Source organism: Lutra lutra, chromosome 1 (genome assembly GCF_902655055.1).
Source record: "Lutra lutra chromosome 1, mLutLut1.2, whole genome shotgun sequence".
NCBI classification, from domain to species: Eukaryota; Metazoa; Chordata; class Mammalia; order Carnivora; family Mustelidae; genus Lutra; species Lutra lutra.
Window position 1 is genome coordinate 184077770 of NC_062278.1, and position 22360 is coordinate 184100129.

Sequence of the window (22360 nt, forward strand, 5' to 3'; positions counted from 1 at the left end):
AAGAAATGGATGCATTCCTAGAGACATATAAACTACCACAACTGAACCAGGAAGAAATAGAAAGCCTGAACAGACCCATAACCAGTAAGAAGATTGAAACAGTCATCAAAAATCTCCAAACAAACAAAAGCCCAAGTCCAGATGGCTTCCCGGGGGAATTCTACCAAACATTTAAAGAAGAACTAATTCCTATTGTCCTGAAACTGTTCCAAAAAATAGAAATGGAAGGAAAACTTCCAAACTCATTTTATGAGGCCAGCATCACCTTGATTCCAAAACCAGACAAGGATCCCATCAAAAAGAGAACTACAGACCAATATCCTTGATGAACACAGATGCAAAAATTCCCGCCAAAATACTAGCCAATAGGATTCAACAGTACATTAAAAGGATTATTCACCACGACCAAGTGGGATTTATTCCAGGGCTGCAAGGTTGGTTCAACATCCGCATATCAATGTGATACAACACATTAATAAAAGAAAGAACAAGAACCATGTGATACTCTCCATAGATGCTGAAAAAGCATTGACAAAGTACAGCATCCCTTCCTGATCAAAACTCTTCAAAGTGTAGGGATAGAGGGCACATACCTCAATATTATCAAAGCCATCTATGACAAACCCACCACAAATATCATTCTCAATGGAGGAAAAACTGAAAGCTTTTCCGCTAAGGTCAGGAACATGGCAGGGATGTCCGTTATCACCACTGCTATTCAACATAGTACTAGAAGTCCTAGCCTCAGCAGACAACAAAAGGAAATTAAAGGCATCCAAATTGGCAAAGAAGAAGTCAAACTATCACTCTTCACAGATGATATGATACTATATGTGGAAAACCCAAAAGACTCCACTCCAAACTGCTAGAACTTGTACAGGAATTCAGTAAAGTGTCAGGATATAAAATCAATGCACAGAAATCAGTTGCATTTCTCTACACCAACAACAAGACAGAAGAAAGAGAAATTAAGGAGTCCAATCCCATTTACAATTGCACCCAAAACTATAAGATACCTAGGAATAAAGCTAACCAAAGAGACTAAGAATCTATACTCAGAAAACTATAAAGTACTCCTGAAAGAAATTGAGGAAGACACAAAGAAATGGAAAAATGTTCCATGCTCCTGGATTGGAAGCATAAATATTGTGAAAATGTCTATGCTACTAAAGCAATCTACACATTTAATGCGATTCCTATCAAAGTACCATCCATTTTTTTCAAAGAAATGGAACAATAATCCTAAAATTTATATGGAACCAGAAAAGATCTCGAATAGCCAAAGGAATATTGAAAAAGAAAGCCAAAGTTGGTGGCATCACAATTCCGGACTTCAAGCTCTATTACAAAGCTGTCATCATCAAAACAGCATGGTACTGACACAAAAACAGACACATAGATCAATGCAACAGAATAGAGAGCCCAGAAATAGACCCTCAACTCTATGGTCAACTCATCTTCGACAAAGCAGGAAAGAATGTCCAATGGAACAAAGACAGCCTCTTCAATAAATGGTGTTGGGAAAATTGGACAGCCACATGCAGAAAAATGAAATTGGATCATTTCCTTACACTACACATGAAAATAGACTCAAAATGGATGAAGGACCTCAATGTGAGAAAGGAATCCATCAAAATCCTTGAGGAGAACACAGGCAGCAACCTCTTCGACCTCAGCCGCAGCAACTTCTTCCTAGGAACATCGCCAAAGGCAAGGGAAGCAAGGGCAAAAATGAACTATTGGGACTTTATCAAGATCAAAAGCTTTTGCACAGCAAAGGAAACAGTTAACAAAACCAAAAGACAACTGACAGAATGGGAGAAGATATTTGCAAATGACATATCAGATAAAGGGCTAGTGTCCAAAATCTATAAAGAACTTAGCAAACTCAACACCCAAAGAACAAATAATCCAATCAAGAAATGGGCAGAGGACATGAACAGACATTTCTGCAAAGAAGACATCCAGATGGCCAACAGACACATGAAAAGTGCTCCATATCACTCGGCATTAGGGAAATACAAATCAAAACCACAATGAGATATCACCTCACATCAGTCAGAATGGCCTAAAATGAACAAGTCAGGAAATGACAGATGCTGGAGAGGAGGCGGAGAAAGGGGAACCCTCCTACACTGTTGGTGGGAATGCAAGCTGGTGCAACCACTCTGGAAACAGCATGGAGGTTCCTCAAAATGTTGAAAATAGAACTAACCTCTGACCCAGCAATTGCACTGCTGGGTATTTACCCTAAAGATACAAACGTAGTGATCCGGAGGGGCACGTGCACCCGAATGTTTAGAGCAGTAATGTCTACGATAGCCAAACTATGGAAAGAACCTAGATGTCCATCAACAGACGAATGGATAAAGAAGATGTGGTATATATACACAATGGAATACTATGCAGCCATCAAAAGAAATGAAATCTTGCCATTTGCGACGACGTGGATGGAACTAAAGGGTATCATGCTTAGCGAGATAAGTCAATCGGAGAAAGACAACTATAATATGATCTCCCTGATATGAGGGAGAGGAGATGCAACATGGGGGGGGTTAAGGGGGGTAGGAGAAGAGTAAATGAAACAAGATGGGATTGGGAGGGAGACAAACCATAAGTGACTCTTAATCTCACAAAACAAACTGAGGGTTGATGGGGGGAGGGGGGTGGGGGGGTGGGGTTCTGGACACTGGGGAGGGTATGTGCTATGGTGAGTGCTGTGAAGTGTGTAAACCTGGCGATTCACAGGACCTGTACCCCTGGGGATAAAAAATATATTATATGTTTATAAAAAATAAAATTAAAAAAATTTAAAAAAAATATTTGATTTCCAATTCCTTTTTGCTACTATATGGAAATAGAATCTTTTTTTAGCTTGTATCCTACAACATTGCTAAACTCACTTAGTTCTAAGATATGTATGTAGTGTGTATCCCTTGAAATTTTTCATGTAGGGGTGCCTGGGTGGCTCAGTGGGTTAAAGCCTCTGCCTTCAGCTCAGGTCACGATCCCAGGGTCCTGGGACCGAGCCCTGCGTCGGGTTTCTCTCCACAGCTGGGAGCCTGCTTCCCCCCCCTGCCCCCGCCTGCCTCTTGACTTCTTTTGATCTCTGTCTGTCAAATAAATAAAATCTTTTTTTAAAAAAAGAAATTTTTCGTAGAGAATCATTTATCTGTGGATAGGGGCAGTTTATTTCTCTTTTCCAAATATTCATTCATTCATTCATTCATTCGTTTAAATTGCACTGGCGAGGAATTCCACTATGGTTTTAAACAGGAATAGAAATAGAGGAAGTCTGCCTTGTTCCTATTCTTAGGAGGAAAGTATTCAATATTTCATCATTAAGTGTAATATTCCCTGTAAATTTCTCAGTGATATCCCTCATTGGGCTGACACAGTCCCTTCTTTTCATAGTTTGCTGAGAGTTTTTAATCATGAATGGATCTTGAATATTGTGACATGCTTTTACTGTATTAATTGATATGATCCTGTACCTTTTTTTACTTTTAATAATACATTGACTGATTTTCAAATATTGAACTAACTCGGCATAACTCAAGATAAATCCAGTATAGTCTGAAGGCATACTTTAGATATATGTATTGTTTTTATGACCATATCTCTTTGTATAGTGTTTTTAGTGATTGCTGTAGAGTTTGCAAAATACATATCTTTTTACTTTTTAAATATTTTAGCATTTCAAGTTGAATATAGAAACCTACCAGTAGATAGGGTTTTTTTGCTATAGTTATTTTACATACATCTACATACAGTGAAAACTCGTCAGACAATGTTTAAAATTTTGCTTGCAACTATCAATCATACTTTAAGAAACTCATGGGAGAAAAATAGTCTGTTGTATTTACTCAGGAATGTACTATTTCCATTTCTCTTTCCTCATTCTTGATGTTCCAGGTTTCCTTCAGATATCATTTCCCTCTGCCTGAAGAATTTGCTTAGAAATTCCTTTAGAGCAGGTCTGCTGGAAATGAATTCTCTTAGTTTTCATTCACCTGAGAATGTCCTTATTTCAACTCATCCCCGAGGCTGTTTTCACCAGAATAGAATTCTGGCTTGACATTTGTTTTCCTTCTACACTCTAAGTATATCTTTATACCTCCTCCCAGACTCTAGTTCCTCCTGAGTAATCTGCAGTCACTTTCAAGTGTTGTCTCCTATAGGTAGTGTGTCCATTGTTCTCTGGTTGCTTTCAAGATATTTTTCTTTTTCTTTCCTTTTCAGGAGTTTTATTATTATGTGTGGGGGCATGGATTTCTTAGGCTTATATTATTTGAGATTTGCTGAGCTTCTTGACTGCAGGTTTCTGCCTTTTGCCAAATTCAGGACGTTTTCAAGATGCTATTCTTCAAATATGGTTTCTGTGCTCTATTCGTCCTAGACTATAACACTAGGAATGCTAGCCCTTCTGGTATTGTCCACAGGACTCTCAGGACCTGTTTATTTTTTTAATCTTTCTTCTTTCTCTTGCTCAGATTGTATACTCTCTTTTCTCTCTTGTTCAGCTTGTTTACTTTCTATAAATCTATTTTCATGTTCACTGACTCGTCATTTTGTTTCTGCTGACAAACCCATCCAGTGAGGTTTGTTTTGGTTATTGGATTGTCCAGTTCTAAAATTTTTGCTTGGTCTTTATATATTCTTTTTTCTTTCTGAGATTTTCTACTTTTCCATTTATTTCGAGAGTGCCCAGTTTTCTTTGTGGGAGCATTTCTTTCATAGCTGCTTTAAAGCCTTTTTTCTTTTTTTTTCCTCCCTTAAAGATTTTATTTATTATTTAAGACACACACATGCACACCCACGTGTTCACGCATGGGTGTATGCACAAGCGTGGGGAGGGGCAGAGGGATAGAGAGAATCTTAAGTAGACTCTACATTGAGTGTGGAGTCCCGCACAGGCTGGATCCATGACCCTGACATCATGACCTAAGCTGAAATCAAGAGTCAGACACTTAACCCATGAGGCACCCAGGTGCCTGAAGCCTTTTTTCAAATAATTCTAACCTCTATGTTATCTCAGGACTGGCATATTTTCCCATCTGAATTGAGATTTCCCCCCATTCTTCTCATGCTGAGTAATTTTGGTTTGCATCCTCGACATTTTCAAATATTATATATGAGACTCTGAATCTTACTTAAATCCTCTGGAGAGTGTTGATTATTTTTGCTTTAGCAGTTAATCAACCCAGTTGGGCTCAGTCCTCAATTTCCAACCAGTTTTCTGTGGGTTTGTGGTTTCAAGGTCAGTTCAGTTTTCAAATCCTCCGCCAGTGCTGTTTAGATCTGTTCCAGATGTTACCACCGAGGGCCCAGCCTAGGGACTTGGGCATATTCTAGTCCATCACTCAGTTCTAAGGTCTCTGTATGTCGTTTAGGGTCACATCCCAGGAAAGAGTAGCTTAGAGGTTAGCCCAGGAGTCTGTGAGTAATTTTCTCTTCTCTCCTGGCTGTACCTCGCAGTTTTCAGCTCCCTGAACTCCTCTTTCTGCTCATTTGGACAGAAAACTGGAGTTTTCTTTACCCAACTCTGGCATATACATCCCATAGTTATGCTTATATCTAGGAGCCAAGTTGTAGGACAGAGAAGGTAAGAAAGCAACAGGATCTTGCCTTACCCTCTGGGGACCACAGGTCTTCCTTTTGGAGGGGAAGTTCCCTTCCTCAGGGGTTTAGACTCCTGTGGGCCTTCACTGTTGCCTCTAACACCAACACCACTGGTATGCAAAGACTGCTGAGGTACTGGAAAATGGAAAAAAAAAGATGAGAAGGAATTAAAAAAAGGAAAACAAGGTGTTTCCTCCCCGTCTCCGGGTGCCAGGAATATCTGTTCCTGTCCACAAGCTAGAACTGGAGGGCTTCTCCTGGAATTTCTCTCTGGTCATTTCCAGTTCTCAGACTGCATTGAGTTCAGACTGGTGGACACCGGAGAGTCCTGAAACCCTGGTTTCATGGTGCTTCAAATTCTAGTCTCTTTTCCTACCCCCTTGCTACTATATTTCAGAGTCTTCAAATGGCTGATGAATGCAATCTCTCTGGGTGCATAGCTGCATTCAGTGAGAGAGTGGATGCACTCTACCTTTGTATTTTCTGTATTCTTGATGTTCTGGCATTTAGGGTCTTGCCAACCTGGGAGGATGTTACCCTCTCTGGATTCGCTAATCCCTGGAGATTATAAAGAACTTTTCATGTGCAAATTAACTAATCCAAAACCCACATCCCAAGCACCCCTTTTATGGAAGTTTTACACTCTGGGCTACCAGATCCAGATCCACCTGCTGTAATCACTCCGGGGCCAGATACCAAACAATTCAGGAGGGCTCCTGCACCTTGGGGCCTACTGAAATTATTCAAACTAGCCAGTCCCATGCCTTCTTACTCCTGCCTCTCCTGTTCCTTCCCATAGAAACTACAGTGAAGTCTCTTGTCAAGATTCCCCTGCTTCCTCTGCCTCTGCCTCCTGACGGTCCCAGGTGCTTCCGGGGTGTGGGCCCCATGCGACGGCATGCCCCTCCCCTTGGAGACTGTGGAGTAAACAATCTATCAGATCAATGACAGTCACCTCCTAATCTTTTGGCCTCACTGTAACTAAATAACGAAAAGTATATTTAAAAACCGAGGGACAGGTTGAAATGTGCTTATTTCATCTCACTTGGAAGCCTTCATTATATATACATATACCTATACCTATAATATACATATATGTATGACATACATTTGTCAGGCACAACTCTTTTTAGTCATAAATCAGAGAAACTGGTTTTCCAAAAGATGGAATTTTATGCCTTGAGTAACTGAAAAGTTCTGTTTATTCGTTTTTTGCTTGTCTTTACTTTCTCTCTTTTTTTTTTTTGTTATAGTAACAGTGCAGTGATATTCATCATTCGGCATTTCCTAAAGACTTGAGATATCCAGAAGTCATTCCAACACAGAACCATGAAAGAATCCAACCCATAAGTGTGGCTTGTCATTTCAAGCCAGCGATCTCAGGAGACCATGCAGCTTCAAGGTCTTCACAACAATGTATCCAAGACACTCAAATACCAAGTCTACTCAAATAAGCTTCCAAGCGGCTTTTCGGTACAACTCAGTTGCTTCCAGACGATGGATTGGATGCTGATGTTATGCCCCGGCCTACAATGATGATATCAGAACCTCGTTTGCCAATAACTTCTTGGGGGCTGTTGTACTGTGGCCAAGATTATCCCCCCTCCTGCTTTCTAACTGAACTCCTGGAGTCAAGTGAAGAAATTCTGGTTTCATGCTTACTCGGAAGCCAGAAATAAAACCACGCACAAATTTCAGGATTTCTCCTCTGCCATTCTAACCGCGGCTTTTGTGTAGCTGCCTGTAGCCAAGGAGCCAGCAGAGCTCATCTCCGCAATGAGCAGGCATCCCCGCTGCAAAGGCAGGCCGACTTCACTCAGGCCCCGCACAACCCCGAACCTGGCACCACGTGAGCATTGACCAGATCTGCCCAAGAAGCTATTTTAAAGACACCACCTTCATACTGTTTTTTTACTGTGTTTCCTATATCTGCAAATTTCCGGTCTTCAAATATTAAGAACTCATGGCGTTTTTGCCAGAGCCGTTAACTCCTTCATCACATCTAGGGTAAAATCATTCAAAATATCCACATGAGTCTTGAGTATGCAGATGTGGGTCCTAAAGCATCTGCTAGCTGCAACAGCTCTCTGGACTCTGAAATATCAGCAGACAGACAGAGATGGTCTCTTTCTTCTGCATAAGCCGGAGAAGCTTCGCCGCAACTGGGTGAATCTTAGGCAGCTCTGCACGTGCACCAAAGCTGAGTTCTCCAGGAGCTTTGTTTACAGGAAGGAGTGAATCATTGTGATTAGCTGCCACAAAACATTTCTCCTGAATAAATCTCTTCACTCTTTCAACCATCTCCGCATCAATTTTTTTCTGTTGCTCAAGAATCTCCAGCATTTTGGACAATGTACACACTGAGTGGAGATGGATCCCATGCGCCTGCAACTTGTCTCTGCCTCCTTGCTCTCTGTCCAGCAGCACTATGGCATCAGTGACCTTCAAGCCCTCCTTCTGAAGAACCTCAACAGTTTCCAAAACACTAGATCCACTGGTAACGACATCTTCAATGATCAAACAGGTTTCTCCTGGATTAACAGCTCCTTCTACAAGACGTTTAGTACCATAATCCTTTGTTTCTTTCCTTCTAATAAGCATTGGAATTTGGTTGGTTGAACAGATAACTGTAGCCAACGGTAAAGCTGTATAAGGTACTCCACACACGGTGTCAAAATTGATTCCTGCATTTGGGCAGTTTGAAATAAAATATCAGCAACCTGACTCAGAAGACGCAGTCGAGACACGATGCCACGCAGATCGATGTAAACAGGGGAGGAGAGCCCGCTCTTCAGGACGAAGTTCCCAAACTTGAAGGCTTGCACGTCGTACAGACCCGTGACCAACGACCCCAAAGCTGCTTCCACGGCTGCCATCTCACGCGCTCCCGGGCCCTGTTCTAAACTCCAAAGCCTACTTTCTCATTTTTTAAAGATTTTTTTTAAAGTTTATGTATGTATATGTATGTATGTATGTATGTATCTAAGTAGTCTCTATGCCCAGCACAGGGCTCAAACTCATGACACCGAGGTCAGGAGTGGCATGCCCTTTCTGACTGAGCCAGCCAAGTGCCCCTGTGCTTTCTCTTTTTTATAGAACAAGTCTGTTTTAGTGTTGTAGGAGGTCCTGCTTCTCTGAGGAGTATCCTTCCTCTTCCAACCCTGAATTTCCCTTAAGGAACCACTCGTGAGCTACTGCCAGGCTCTCCGGTTTGGGTGGGCATCACTGCTACCCTCATGCCCCACTGCAGAGGGGTCACATGTCCAGCTGCCCATGGCATAATCCAACGTCCTGACCACAGCTGTCAGTTCAGGAATCAAAGCCAAACCCAAGACTTTGCGTGGAACTCTTGAGAAAGGGCAAATCTGTTTCTGCTGGTGTTACTTAGTGAATGGAATGCAAATCAGAAGTTGCCTCTTCCCACTCTTTTTGGAGAGCTTACCAAACAGTGAAAGGACCAAGAGGGAAACCAGAGCTGTACCATGGTGGTAAACACATTTTGGTAAGATTGATACGGGCCCACCACTGCTGATGGCCTTCCTCTTCCCACGGCACTTCAGTTACATGAACTAGGAAATTCCTGCTTTCCCTGAGCTGGTATATATTTGTTTTCTGTCACTTACAGACCAAAGCGTCCTGACGAATGCAGAAATGAACCCTTTGTCTATTATAGTTCATTGTGGCCGAGTCTTGAGTTGATTATCTTTAATCAACAGCACATGGAAATCTTTACTGGAGTCATTTGTTGAAATCCACTGGAAGGAATTGTAACTTGCCGGGTGGATTTTATCTGTCCATACCCTCTTCTTGTTGTTTTTGTCAGTGAGACTTGATCTGTGTTGCTTAGAGTGCTACTCAATTTGAGTTTTCCCCAGAAGCAGACCATGATAGAGGATTTGAAAGCCAAGTGGTTATTTTGGAGGTGATCCCGAGAGTATCAGTAAGGGATTGAGGGAGTAAACGTGGAAAGAGAAGAATGTTATTGAGAAGTTTCCTCCAGAGTGCCACTGGGACTCATCCCTGCCTGGGAATTCTGGGGGACAATGCAGAATAAGCTCCAGAAATACCCACTCAGGGAAATTTATCCCCCAACTCACATCTATCATTGGCTGAGGGCTGTTTCCAGGGCTTTCATTCCCCTAACACATCTGGCCTGTCCTGCTCAGCAGCTGAGAACAAGCTGTTAGGTGGAGACTTGTAGGGATCTGTGATAGAATGTCATAGGCATGAGCTTGGGGGACCCCAAGGGTTCAAGGGGACATGGGGGGCACAGCCAGCTTCTGCCACCAGAAGTGTGAGTGTTCTTGTTTTCGATTCCTATGCTTCTAGCTTAGTCTCTTTTCGTAACAGGAAGGTGGATTGATTGTGTTCATATTGATTCATAAGTAATGACTCTTCACAAACAACAGTAGCTTTAAAACTTATCAAGCTTTCTCTCTGCTTGGAACCAAAGACATTGAAGTCAAAGTATGATGTTCTCTAGACTAATTTCATTCATTCATTCATTCATTCATTCATTCATTCCTATAACAGATGCTTTGGGGAACAGAAATCAATAAGCCAAAGTCTCTGTCCTTGCAAAGCTCAGAAGCTGATGTCAGGCAGACAGAATAAAATCATACTTGCTTTGATAAAGGTGGATAAAGACTGCTCTTAGATAGCAGGGCAGGGACACAAGAAGGCAGTGTTTGTATCTTTAAAGATGAGGAAGGCATAGAGGAAGGGCACTTATTCTCCTGACACCTACCTTGGAGTAGTAAACCACCCCAAACCTGTGGCATGAAATAGCACCCATTTTAGTAGGCTCATGCGTTTGTGGGTGAGGAATTTGAAAGGAGTGCAGAGGAGCCAGAGTGTCTCTTGGGCGTAATGTCCGCAGCCAGACAAGGAAGACTAGAAAGCCAGAAGCAACACAAGGCCTCGGGTGGTGGAACCATCCACAAGCTCCTGGCAGTGGATGTTTTGTGGAGACTGCAGAGGGTTGCCAATGGGTACTATGCTTGGCCTCTCTACAGGGCTGAATGGGCATCCTCATAGCGTGGTGGCCGGATCCAAAGGACAAGTGCCCCAAGACAACCCGCAGAAGCTGCTTTTGGGACCACGAGGCAGAAGTCTCACATCTCCACTGTGAACACAAGCCTGCCCAAACTCAGTGGGAGGAATCTTAGACCCGTCTCAGTAGATGGACTCTCAGGTTACTATGACACAATGAGCGGCATCTGGGAAGAGAGAGATGGGTGCATTCGCTTTGCAAAAATACCGTCTCCCATAGTATTGAAGGGATATGATCATTTTGTCTATCTGGTATTTAGCAATATCTTCCCTGGGCTGCATTATTTCCTGAGAAGTACCTTTTAAATTATTTAAATTGTCTCAGATCATTTCATAAAGATATGAAGAGAAGGATACATTATTTGATACATTTGTCACCCCTCCTTTGCCCACAGAGACTTCCTCCCTTAGAGAAGGGAGGGCACTTAGAGAAAGCACACCACAGAGTCTGGACAGAGTGGGGAAGAGGGCCCCCAGAATTAGCCGACCGGGTTCTTTTTAGAGGTCAGTCAAGGGCAACGACTATGAATATTCTTATCTTAATATTAAAGTTGGTTATAAACATAGACACCCATATCCATGCTAAGCTCGTTTTTTTTCTTATTGAATCTAATCCTCAGAAATATTTTTTTAAAACTTGAATTTATTTAGTCTGTGGCATTATTATGCCCGCTGCCCCTGAATAACATTCTGGTTTGTGTTACTTTTTGAATAATTGTGTGCTGAGTGTCTGGGCTGGTTGAGACTCTTTTGTCCATTACTTGGACTTTTTTAAAAAGCTGAAAAGTAACAGTTTCATTTTTAAAGCCATATTTAAAAAAACCTTCACAACAGACATCTTGTAATTAAGGTAGACAGCTCATGGAGACATTTCAACATTTAGCTGAATGAAGTAGCTAGGAGGCAGTCTTGTACTGTGGTCTGACAGTTGGTGGCTTGAATCCTAACATGCTACTTACTCTTCTGTGATCTGGGGCAAGTTACTCAACTTCTAGGAGTCTTGGTTTCTTAATCTGTAAAATGGGGTCTCGTATCACAGCACCGAGGAAGTAAGACAATTCAAGCGCTCAGTACCTGGGAGTGTGTACATTGACTATTGGGGGACTCTAAGAGACATGTAGCTACTTGTATGCACACCAGTTTCTCTCTGGAGTTAGAGAACAAGGCTATATCCACATCAGCAACCTTCAGAATTTTACCTCCGGTTCCTGCCCGCCCAGGCTGAGAAAAGGCAGAGGATGAGCTGAGGCCGGAGGCCTTTTGTTACTTGCGGATGCCTCTGTGTGGGTGTGGCTGTCAGAGCAGGGCTGTGAAGGACAACTTCCTTTACCAGCCATTTCTTCCCCTCTCACCTTCTCTCCTCTCGGCTTCCATTTCCTGAGACCACAAGCTTCACAAACGTTTCTGGGTTATTTCTCAGTGACACATATTCATTGAAGAGGAGGCCAAGATTTGTAGGGGCAAGGCAGCTGGAGTCTGAATGGCTCCCTTGGCAAGGCCCCGCAGTCCTCTGAGCAGCCTCACTCCCCTGTGCTCACAGTTGAATTTGGAGCCCCTGTGGTGTAGCTCCCTGGCCCCCGTGGGGTTGTCAGGAAGGGCAGAGCTGTAATCTGCCCTGCCAGAAATTAAAGGCCTGGTCCTCCACCCCTTCCCCGACCATGTCGACCATGTCGTGTGGAGACAGCAGGTTCACTTAGCGCCCCTGGAAATGGCAAGAAAATCAACATCTTGCTTGATCTTCTTCCTGCTTGCTTTTCTTTCCTTTTCTTTAATTTTTAAGTTAGAAAGCCAGGAAGTCACTATGAAATCACTGAAAATGTCAACCAAAGAACTGCCTGTTTCATTTGGCCCCTGGGTGTGTGTGTGTGTGTGTGTGTGTGTGTGTGTGTGTGTGTGTGTTTTATCTTAATTATTATATCGATGACATTCCACCTTTCAAATTAAATCCCTTCCCTCATTATCTGGGTTTGCCATTATTATTGTGTGAGTTGAAATGGATTTCATGACAACTCTGAAAAACCAGGGTTGGCTAAATTTAGCTTTAATTAGGCATCATCGTAGCCCCGTGATTATTCCCTCATTTCGTTCGGATTCTAACTGGAATGCTGAGCGAGGCTTTGGCATGGTTTTTGTGCAATTTTCATAGAATTATCCCCCACATTTCTTGCGATCATGGTAATTGTTTTGTGCCACAAATGGTTTTTGCAGATAGAGCTTCAATCCCTTTTTACAACCCAGAGTTTGTTAGGGATAGTCAAGCTAGTGCCACAGCTAGCAGCTTCTGGGAGGAAAACCCCAGACAAATATCTGGACTCTCTGCCTAATACTGACCCTCTTGTAGCTCCCCCGGGGGAAACTGGGCACTAGCTACTCCAGTTCAGGTGTATCCAACACCTCCCAAAAGAGAGATTGCCATGAATAATGAGCAAAATGGGATTTTTCCAGACCTTGGCTGATCCCTCCCTGAACTGGAGACAGTTGAGTGTCCCGGTTAAGAGGTAGGTTGTGAAGCCAGAATGCCAAGGTCAAACCTCCGCTTGACTTTTTACCAGCCTTTCAGCTTGAGGGAATATACCTCTTTGGACCTTGGCTTCCTCCCATGTCAGATGGAAATGTGGTCTTAGTGCTTCCTGGGGTCACTGTGAGGACTCCGGGAGCTGACAGAGAGCATTTACAACAGTGCTGGGCACAGGATATGACACGTAACTGCGTATCAGTAACTGCGTTGCTGATGCTGCTTCTGCTACTCCAGGCCTCTTGGAAAACAGCATCCCAGGGCTCTGTTAGCAAGTTGCAATAGAAGGCAGGCACAGGCTGGGATTAAGGCGCACAGTTTCATTCCCTGGCAGAGGAACTCACAGGAGCTAGACAGGATGTAATCTGTTGTGGACATTATTGACTTTGCCTGCCTGACATACTTACCCTCTCCTGGATTTTCCTCTCGGGAACTGGATGAGTCAGGATCTAGTTGGCAACATAGAGACCATTCCAGGTATGTCAGAGTGGATTGTATTCTGGGAACTGGTTCTGCAGTTGGTGGGAGGGATGGAAGGCCAAAGGGTTGGTAAGACTGCCCGGTGGTTAGCAACAACAGGCTCTCTCTCACCCACACACACAGGGTGAGCCCAAAGGAAGAGGCTGAGTCCAGGGCCATCTTTGCTGAAAGCTACAACTATGGTGTGTCCGCCCAGCTGGAGTTGACCATGAAGGGAGGGGCTGCATGGGAGATACAGCCATTGTCTGTGACACCCCCTGAAGCAGAGGGCAGGGTGGGTAAGTAGCTGGGCTTCTGTCTCTCCCTACCCTCTCATCTTCCATCAGTGCCTCCAGTTAGGATCCCCCCGAGCGCCAGAGGCAAGGCCATCCAGCAGAACTCTCTGTGCTGCTGAGCAGAGATCTGACAGCTAGTAAGCAAATGTCTGGCCCAGGAATGATCTCACCTCCCCCCACCCACTCCTATGGCTCTGGAGCACCTTGACCTTTGGCTCCAAGGGTGCTCCTGTGACCTAGGCTTCACGGATCAGCATTTGCCTCTCCTCAAGCTGGAGTGACCCGTATGGGTCCAATGAGAGTCCCTCTGGGATTCTGGGGAGAGAGAAAGCTGCTTTCCGATAGGGGTTCCAGCCTTATGGAGTGTAGACACAGAGTTGGTAATGGTCTTGTTGCCGTCATAGAGAAAGGAATGGCTTAGAATGAAGTCAGCGTAAGGGAAAGCAGAACATGAGAATGGAAAGATTACCAGCAACTATGTCTGAATACCTAGATCTGCCTTCCTGTGCCTGGACCCTCTCAGCTGTGTGAACCATCATTTCTATGCTTTCCCCCTTCCTTTCTTTTTTGGGGGGGTGGTGGGTAAGTCACTTTCTGCCACTTTCAGCCAAATGCATTCTAACCCATACACAATAGACCTGAGACAGATCTGGGGTACTCAGAGATGACTACAATAAAATCCTGTGAACACTCAGAGGGATGTCTGTCTGTGGGGTCAGTCATGGGGCTGGACATTTTTGTATAAGCCAGAAACCCAGAGATCAGAAGAAGAGCCCTCCTCGGGGTCAGACGCCCTACTTCTCATGCAGAATCTAGCTATAATAAACTTCTTACAAATCCCTCAGCTGTGTTTTTTCTCTCCCTTATCACCAGCTGTCACACTTGGTATTCCTTCAATACCGAGAACTCTTACTTTCATCCTTAAAAATTATTTTTTCTGATGAAGACTTCTTATATGTCAGGTACTATGATATGAGCTTATGTATAAGGAACTTATATAAGTATAGGCTCTAGATATGAATATACATGTGTGTATTCGTATGCATATATGTATACATTGCCTGTTTATTTTTCTTTAAAGGTTTTATTTATTTATTCATTTTAGAGAGAGAGTGTGAGCGGGGGGAAGAGCAGAGGGAGAGAGAATCTCAAGCAGACTCTGTACTGAACAGGGAGCCCAACACCAGGGCTTAGTGGCAAACTCGACCTCATAACCTTGAGATCATGACTTGAGCCAAAGCCAAGAGTCTGATGCTTAACGAACTGCACCACTCAGGCACCTTACCTCGCCTATTTATTCTTACCTTTGCAGACAGTAACTTAAGAGGAAAGAATTGTTAGTATTCCTATTTGCATTCTCAAAATGTAGAAAATGAGGCTGAGATGAGTTAATGACTTTCCCTAGGGCTTGAACCTGGGCCATCAGATCCCATATCCCACCACACTAACCATGAAACCTCCCTCTTCTCAGAGTATCCTATCTATCCATCTGCTCTCAGATTATATCTATGCTTCAGTTAGGTTTAGTCCCATTGCTGTGTATTTCCCAAGCCCCCTGTTCTTCCTCCCCATAGTTGTCAACAGTATTGCACACCAGACCATGGGCCCTGACAGGGGTATCTTACATCTGCCTTGAGCTCTGCGCCGTCCTCAATGTCTAGCATATCACAGGCTTTCAGTGACCACCTCCATAACTAAAGGAATAATGACTGTTCAACCACAGGTGTAGATTTAAAGGAATTCTTTCATTCAGGATTATCTGAAAATTGAGTGAGAAGTCACCATTTTCACATAAGGATCAAGGAGTTGGGCTGTGAAGGAGGCCAGGACTGCTGTTGGAAGGAATCAGATACAGTTTGATCCAGTTCCCAGTTTAAAGAAGGAGGATTCCAATCACTTCTCGGCCTTTTGGCCAAGATCAAGTGTAAAGAATGAGAATTCCAGGGCTGCTAGCCAGATAAAGAGAGACTGTTGGGCAAGAGGAAACTTGCCATACTCCCAAACCATACCTTGTATATCTGCCCTAGTTACCTCACAACAAAGAATCTCTCTTCACCTGCCTTCCCAGAAGGCTGTGAGCTTTCAAGAGCAGGAGTTCTGCCTTTCAGCTCTCTTTCCTGGCCCTCAGTCTGGGGCCTGGCACCTTCCGGGCCTTTCCCGGATACTACTTGGTTACTTGTTGATGAACTCCCAGGTCTACCTTTGTCACTGTCCTGGGCTGAGGTATCATGGACAAGGCCCATGTTATATCCTGAGTGGCTGTCTGCTCTAGGCAGCCTTACTGGGGGTACCAGCTGTTCAAGGGACCAGTGTGTTGACATTTATAAATTCCTCATGCTTCCTTATTTCTGGTAATGTTATCTGCTGGCAGATACTGCTCTTCATTACTCAAAGTATGTGATGGTTGGCTTAAATGTATTCCTGTAGGCATTGTAGGCATATTCACTCATTTATTCATGCATCCATCATTCAGCAAATATTTACTGAACCTGGAAACGTGTCAAATATAAGAGACACACTGTAGGTTCATGGCTGTGGTGGTGGGGTAAGGGGGGTGGATAAAACAAACATGAATCTTGCTCTCAAAGAGCTGAGTTGAAAATACAGGAGCTCCTATTTCTTGGGCACCTACTTTGTGCCAGGCATTTGGTAAATATTTCCATATATTATTTGACTTATTCTTTACCATCGCCATAAAATGTAGGTAACCAATGAAGCAACTAAGGTTTTATATATTAAAGCTACTTGCTCAGGATCACATAGCTGGTAAGAAGCAGAATGGGGATTCCTTTCACCATCTCTAAGAAACCAAAGCCTCATTCCTCCCTCTATGCTTTACTGTCTCCAAACTAAGGATGAGGTAAAAGGTGGGCTGTGACCTTTGGCGTTCAAAGTGCCATAGAAGATCATGGCAGCCACTTTCAGCCATGGGGCTCCTGACCACTTCTGGAATTTTTTTTTTTTTAAGATTTTATTTATTTGACACAGAGAGAGAGAGAGAGAGAGCACAGGCAGGCAGAGAGGCAGACAGAGAGAGTGGGGGAAGCAGGCTCCCCGCCGAGAAGAGAGCCCCATGCGGGGCTCTATCCCAGGACCCTGGGATCATGACGTGAGCCAAAGGCAGAGACTTTAACCCACTGAGCCACCCAGGCACCCCAACTTCTGGAATATTGAAGCCATCCACATGGGCATCTATAATGCTCATCCCCTAATCTGGATGGAAAATGAAAATTCATTGGAACCTCAAGTACTTGTGAACCCCAACATGAAATCCCAGGTATTTGGAATCAATTTTCCATTTCTGTAAGATGGTCCATGTGTGGCACACACAGCCTTTGGTGTTTTTCCGTTTTGCCTTGCTTCGCTCCAAGCATCTGCGTAGCAGTGCTCCATATGGAATGGGGTTCTGGGAACACGCAGAGGTTAATTCTTTTTGCCTGTTTGTTTCAAAGTCTGTAACTTTTAAGATTTCCAATGTATGCTGTCTAAGGTAGAGATTATCTTGGAGCAAAGCCTCCTTTGTTCTAGGAGGCCCACTCTGGTGGCAGTGCTAGTCAAGACTAAGTTTGGGAAGTCACCCAAAGGCAAACTGTATAGCCTGTCTCTGTTCTCTTGAGCCTTGTCAGTGAGAGCACATCAGAGCTGTGTGAGAGAATTCCTTTCTTTCTAAAGCTAGACTGAAAAAAAACTTATCTGAGCTCTTTATATGTTCCTCATAAAGATTGTGAGTATTGGCCAAGGCCAGTTTCTTTCACATCAGCTTAGAAGAAAATGTGGATTGGGCTTAGTAGAGATCTAGCCACTGGGTGATGGTTTCACACACAGAGGGGGCAGCTCTAGCTGGAGAACCTTGACCAGTCCACTTTAGTAGTCCAGTCTTGGCCATGTGGGCAGGGACCATAGTGTGTGTTGGGTAGGGTAGGTGGTGAGTTGTGGTGGTCTTCCTTTCAAATAAATGGATGTTACCACTGTCAATCATCCTGGGAACTTAACAGGCACCCCGGGAACTATGGTAGGCTCAAGCACCCTTTTTCCCCTTAAGGGAGCCTCGATTCGGTAGGGGTGGCTTCAGTTTGATCCCTGACCTGTGGGGGTCTCCTAGGAAGCCGTTAAAATCCCTGAGGATGAATTCAGGACCACAGCCTCTGGAAATAATGAATCTTGGAGCAGATGTGAGTTATCCTCTGTGGAGTATTCCCGTGATTTCCGTCTTTAGTAAATTCTCATTAGAAAAGGAAAACGTGGATGTTTTAGGGGTAAATGTTGACATCATCGAAGTTTTACATTCTTTCATTTGCTAGCTGTGTGCTTGTCAGCTTACTTCACCTCTTTAAGCCTGTGATTCTTTATTTGTAAAGTAGGTAACAATCACACCTAACCCACAGTATTACTGCCTATTAGCTGAAAATGTTAGAAGTGAATCAGAATCTCTCTGTGATTTTGATGTCTCCATGACTAATTTCCCAGAGGCAGGTTGGCTGTAAACTAAAGAGAATTATCATTAGACATTCAGAGCAACATACCTATACTTTTGGTAAAACAAAAAGACAAAAAAAACCTTTCTCCAGAGAAGTTCCAATTAGATGTGATAGGATAGAGTATTTTCATTTTTTAGCGAGAATTTTGAAAAGCATTAATGCTTCTTAATGACATCATGGGACAAAGGTGCTATAAAGAAATGGGGAGAGGGAATGAATCTATAATGATAACATCACTTTGGTGAAACTTATTTGTTATTAAGCATATTAAAAAGAAAATGGATAGTAATTGAATTCAATTTATAACACTTTAATGGAATCATTTTCATTAAATGGGAAGGAATGCGTATTTTGAAGCATGCTGATCATGTGTTTCTGCGAGGAGAAAATTCCCTTGCTTCAGGAGCCAGAGAAAGCTGGACAGATTTTCCCCTCAACAAACAAGGCGTTGTCCTAGAAATCTGGTCCTCCTTATCCCACCAGGTTCAATTGTTCAGCTCCTCTGCTAATTGTTTCTGCTGGCAGTTTTCAAGGAATCAACAAGAAGAGTCCTGCAAAGTGAAATTGGGCATTCAGTTATGAAATCTGGTGTGAAGTCATTCTGGTGCACTATTGAGAGAAGATCAGAGGAGCTCGTAAATTCATGAGCCATTAATGGAGCTTAGATTCCAAACACACAGGCATGTTTCTTGACTAAGCACAATGTTACAGGTGATTTTCTGTCTGCTTTCAGTTCTGTGCCTACACTCTTTTTTGTTTTTTGAAAAAACAATGTATTATGCTTTCTTCATTTTTCCATGACTTCATTAATGCTCTAAAAAACATCTAAGACAACATGAATTTGTATTTTGAGAAAGGAAAGTGTATAAAACTGCGTATTAATTTATTTCTTTGCTTTGCTTTGTGGGTTTTTAAAAATTCTATTTATTTAAACTAAAAAAAAAAATGAAAACAGTTTGCCATTTTTCCTCCCTGACCTCCACCTCTGGAAATCACCAATCTGTTCTCTATATCTGTGAGCTTAGTTATTATATCTACATCTATATCTATATATTTTAGACTCCACGTATAACAGAGGTCATACAGTATTTTTCTTTCTCTGTCTGAATTATTTCACTTGGCCTCATGCCCTTTAGGTCCATCCATGTTATCACAAATGCAGGATTTCATTCTTTTTATTGGCTGACTAATTACTCCATTATATAAGTATATGCCATGTCATCTTTATCCATTCATTCATTGCTGAATATTTAGGTTGTTTCCATATCTTGGCTATTGTAAATAATGCCTCAATGAATATATATCCTTTTGAATTAATGTTTTCATTTCTTCAAATACCCAGAATTGGAATTGCTGGATCATATGAAAGTTCTGTATTTAATTTTTTCAGGAATCTCCATGTTGTTTTCCACAGTGGCAGCACCCATTGACATTCCCACCAACAGTGCACATGGGTTCCCTTTTCTCTATATCCTGACCAACACTTGTTATTTCTTGTCTTTTTGAGGACAGCCATTCTAACGGTATGAGTTGATAGCTCATTATGGTTTGATTTGCTTTTCTCGGATCAATAGTGGTGTTGAGCATCTTTTCATGTACCTGTTGGCTGTCTGTATGTCTTCTTAGGGAAAGTGTCTATTTAAAGCTACCCAAATTTTATTTTTTTAATTTAAAAATTTTTTTTGTTTTTTTATTAACATATAATGTATTATTAGCCACAGAGGTACAGGTCTGTGAATTGCCAGGTTGACACACTTCACAGCCCTCACCATAGCACATACCTTCCCCAATGTCCATACGCAACCACCCTCTCCCTATTCCCCTCCCCACGGCAACCCTCAGTTTGTTTTGTGAGATTAAGAGTCTCTTATGGTTTGTCTCCCTCCCAATCCCATCTTGTTTCCTTTATTCCTTTCCTATCCCCCAAGCCCCCAGTGTTTGCCTCTCAACTTCCTCATATCAGGGAGATCATATGATAATGTCTTTCTCTGATTGACTTATTTTGCTCAGCGTAATATCCTCTAGTTCCATCCACGTTGTCACAAATGGCAAGTTTCATTTCTTTTGATGGCTGCATAGTATTCCATTGTGTATATATAGCACATCTTCTTTATCCATTCATCTGTTGATGGACATCTAGGTTCTTTCCATAGCTTGGCTATTGTGGACATTGCTGCTATAAACATTCGGGTGCACGTGCCCCTTCAGATCACTACATTTGTATCTTTAGAGCAAATACCCAGTAGCATGATTGCTGGGTCATAGGGTATAGAGCTGCCCAAGTTTAATCAGATTGTTTATGTTTTGTCATTGAGTTGTGTGATTTTTTAAAATATATTTTGGAGGGGCACCTGGGTGGCTCAGTGGGTTAAAGCCTCTGCTTTCGGCTCAGGTCATGATCTCAGGGTCTTGGGATCGAGCCCGCATCAGGCTCTCTGCTCGGCAGGGAGCCTGCTTCCTCCTCTCTCTCTCTGCCTGCCTCTCTGCCTACCTGTGATCTCTGTCTGTCAAATGAAATGAATAAAATCTTTAAAAAAAATAATAAATAAAATATATTTTGGATATTAGCACATTATCAGATATATGATTTGCAAATATTTTTTTCTCATTCAGTAGGTTGCCTTTTCATTTTGTTGGTAGTTTCCTTTGCTGTGCAGAAGCTTTGTAGTTTGATATAGTCTCCTTTGTTTAGTTTTGTGGTTGTTGCCTTGTTTTGGTTGTCACCTTCAAAAAAATTATTACCAAGACCTGTGTCAAGGAGCTTATCACCTAAGAGTTTTATGGTTTCAGGTCTTACATTGAGGTCTTTATCCATTTGAGTTTAATTTTGTGTATGATATAAGATGTTGGTCCAGTTTCATTCTTTCGCTTATGGCTGTCCAATTTTCCCAGCACTACTTACTGAAGAGACTATTCTTTCCTACTTATATTCTTGGCTCTTTTGTCATAAATTCATTGACCATATGTGCGTGGATTTATTTCTGAGCTCTATATTAATTTCATATCTCTGCATGTCTAATTTTATGGCCAATACCCTACTGTTTTAATTACCATATCTTTGTAATATAGTTTGAAATCAGGGAGCATTGTGCCTCCAGCTTTGTTCTTCTCTCTCAAAATTGCTTTTGTTACTCAGGGTCTTTTATGATTACATAAATATTTTAGAATTTTTTGTTCTATTTCTGTGAAAAATGCCTTAGGAATTTTTGATGGAAATTTTCAGTGAATCTGTATATCACTTAGGTATTATGGACAATTTAACAATATTAATTCTTTCAGTTCATGATCATGGAATATCTTTCCATTTATTTGTGTCTTCTTCAATTTCTTTCACTAATGTCTTGTAGTTCTCAATATATGATCTTTTAACTCCTTAGTTAATTTATTCCTAGGTAATTAAATGGGGGACCTGAAACCATAAAATCCTAGAAGAGAACACAGGCAGTACCCTCTTTGACCTTGGCTTTAGCAACTTCTTTCTAGATATGTCACCTGAGGCAAGGGAAACAAAATAAAAATAAACTATTAGGACTACATCAAAATAAAACCTTCTGCACAGCGAAGGAAACCATCAACAAAACTACAAGGCAGAGGCACCTGGGTGGTTCAGTGGGTTAAAGCTTCTGCCTTCGGCTCAGGTCATGATCCCAGGGTCCTGGGATCGAGCCCACATCAGGCTCTCTGCTCAGCAGGAGCCTGCTTCCCCCAACATCTCTCTGCCTGCCTCTCTACCTATTTGTGATCTCTGTCAAATAAATAAAATCTTAAAAAAAAAAAAACTACAAAGCAACCTACAGAAGGGGAGAAGATATTTGTAAATGACATATCTGATAAAGGTTTAGTAGTGAAAATACAAAGAACTTCAAAAACTCACACACCCAAAATGAATAATCCAATTAAAAAATGGGCAGAAGACATGAATATATACTTTTCCAAAA

The 22360-nt window shown here is 42.3% G+C and overlaps 1 pseudogene; it reads right to left on the minus strand.

Moving 5' to 3' along the window:
- Positions 1-7022: 7022 nt before the first annotated feature.
- On the minus strand, positions 7023-8499 carry LOC125109696 (uridine 5'-monophosphate synthase-like; annotated as a pseudogene).
- Positions 8500-22360: the final 13861 nt, after the last annotated feature.